Source organism: Eptesicus fuscus, chromosome 7, assembly GCF_027574615.1.
Source record: "Eptesicus fuscus isolate TK198812 chromosome 7, DD_ASM_mEF_20220401, whole genome shotgun sequence".
NCBI classification, from domain to species: Eukaryota; Metazoa; Chordata; class Mammalia; order Chiroptera; family Vespertilionidae; genus Eptesicus; species Eptesicus fuscus.
In genome coordinates, this window is record NC_072479.1 from 26519754 (window position 1) to 26522602 (window position 2849).

The window sequence follows — 2849 nt, forward strand, 5'->3', positions numbered from 1 at the left end:
ACAAAACAATGATAATCAAAACAGCATGATTTTGGGAGAAAAACATACACAGACTAATGGAACAGAATCGATAATTCAAAAATAAAACCACAGGTATTTGGGCAAATACTTTTCGACAAAGGAGTAAAAAACATACAATGGAGAAAAAAGCCTCTTAAATAAATGGTGCTGACAAAATAGGAAAGCCACATGCAAAAGTATGAAACTACACTACATTTAATCGTTATATACAAAAATTAATTAAAATGAATCAAAAACCTAAATATAAGACCTGATACAATAAATCATATAGAAGAAAGCATAAATCATATACTAAACTTATGGGCACTGGTTGTAGAGAGGATTTTATGAATTTGACTGCAAAGGCATGGGAAATAAAGGCAAAAATAAATGAATAGTACTATATCAAACTAAAAAGTTTCTGCATAGCAAAAGAAACTGCCAATGAAACAAAAAGACAACCAACATAATAGGAAAAGATATTTGCAAAGAACAGCTACAATATCCAAAATATATAAAGAACTCATACAACCCAACACCAAACAAACACAAAATCCAAAAAAAAAAAAAAAAAAAAAAATGGATAGAAGACCTGAACAGACACTTTTCCTAAGAAGACATACAAATGGCCAACAGATATATGAAAAGACTTGAGGCACAATGCACGAAATTCGTGCAAGAGTAGGCCTTCCTTCCCCCTGCTGCTGGCACCGGCACTGGCTTCCCTCTGGCACCCAGGATCCGAGCTTCCCTCGCAGCCCCGGCTTTGTCCAGAAGGTCATCTGGAAGGACATCCAGTCTAATTAGCATGTTATGCTTTTATTATTATAGATGCTCAACTTCAGTAGCTATTAGGGAGATGCAAATCAAAACTACAATGAAATACCGTGTCACACCTGTTAAAATGAATATTATCAACAAAAGTAATAAGTATTGGAGAGATTGTAGAGAAAAGGGAACCCTCATTCACTACTGATCAGAATGTAAACTGATATAGCCACTATGGACAACAGTATGGAGATTGCTAAAAAGTTTAAGAATGGAATTACCATAGGACCCATTAACCCCTCTTCTGTGTATCTACCTGAAAATTTTGAAAATATCTGTTTGCAAAGATATTTGCACCCTTATGTTCATTATAGTATTATTCATGGTGGTCAAAACATGGAAACAACCTAAGAATCTTTTTCTAGATGATTGAATAAAGTAGATGTGACAGAAATATACAATAGAATACTACTCAGCTATAAGAAAAAATACTGCCATTTGCCACAATAAGAATGGACCTTGAGAATACTATGCCAAGTGAAATAAGTCAGAAAAAGTTAAGAACCATATGATTTCAGTCACATGTGGGATATAAAACCGAAAGTAAGAAATGAACAAACAAGAAAATCAAACAAATAAAAACTCATAGACACAGCCGAAACCGGTTTGGCTCAGTGGATAGAGCGTCGGCCTGTGGACTGAAAGGTCCCAGGTTCGATTCCGGTCAAGGGCATGTACCTTGGTTGCGGGCATATCCCCAGTAGGGGGTGTGCAAGAGGCAGCTGGTCGATGTTTCTCTCTCATCGATGTTTCTAACTCTCTATCCCTGTCTCTTCTTCACTGTAATAAATCAATAAAATATAAAAAAAAAAACAAAAAAATAAACTCATAGACACAGAAAACATAATGGTGTTTACCAGAGGGAAGTGGGGGAGGGTGGGAGGTACTAAAGGGTAAATGTGTGGTTACAGAAGATGATTTAACATTGGGTAGTGAGCACACAATTCAATGTACAGATCATGTATTGTAGAAATGTATACTTGAAATCTATGTAATCTTATTAACCAATGTTACACCAATAGATTTTAATTTTTTTAAAAAGCAGCATTTCTCTAGCCAGTTTGGCTCAATGGATAGAGCATCAGCCTGAAGAAGGAAAGGTCCCCTGTTTGATTCCAGTCAAGGGCACATACCTCGGTTGCAGGCTCCATCCAGGCCCAGGCCCTGTTTGGGGCTCCTGCAGTGGCTTGATAGTTTTAAAAAATATATATTTATTGATTTTTACAGAGAGATAGGGAGAGAGATAGAGAGTTAGAAACATCAGCTGCCTCCTGCACAACCCCTACTGGGGATGTGCCTGCAACCAAGGTACATACCCTTGACCAGAATCGAACCTGGGACCTTTCAGTCCGCAGGCTGATGCTCTATCCACTGAGCCAAACCGGTTTCGGCATGGCTCGATAGTTTAAGAGAGCATATTTTTGAAGTAAACAGCTTTCAAATCCTTGTTCTGGTACTCCCTAGAGGTAAGATTGTAAGGAAATTAAAACCTCTCTGCTTCTTATTCTGTGCAGCTGATAACAGTACCTACTTCTTGATAGGTTGGCAGAATAAAATGAGCTAACACATGTAAAATGTTCAGAACAGTGACTGTCATGTAAGCATTTGTCATTATCTTTTCTTATACAATGTAATTTCAATGATTTATGTCTAAAAATAAATTAAAATAATTATAATAAAATTTATCATTCACTTGTGGAGTATTTATAATTTTCCCCTTTTCTACATTGTTCTTAACTTATTTTATAGAATGAGAACATATTACAATAAAATAAGAAAATACCACATTTAAAAAGAATTTATCTTTATTGTTGAGAGTATTACAGATGTCCCCCTTTTCCCCCCATTAACTCCCTCCCCCCTCCCACACCCCTCCCCTTCCCTAAGCCTTCACCACCCCATTGTCTGTGTCCATGGGTTATGCATATATGCATATAAGTTATTTGGTTAATCTCTTTCCATTCCTCCTTCCCTCTGAAATATGTCAGTTTGTTGAAAATACCACATTTTAAACAAATTGT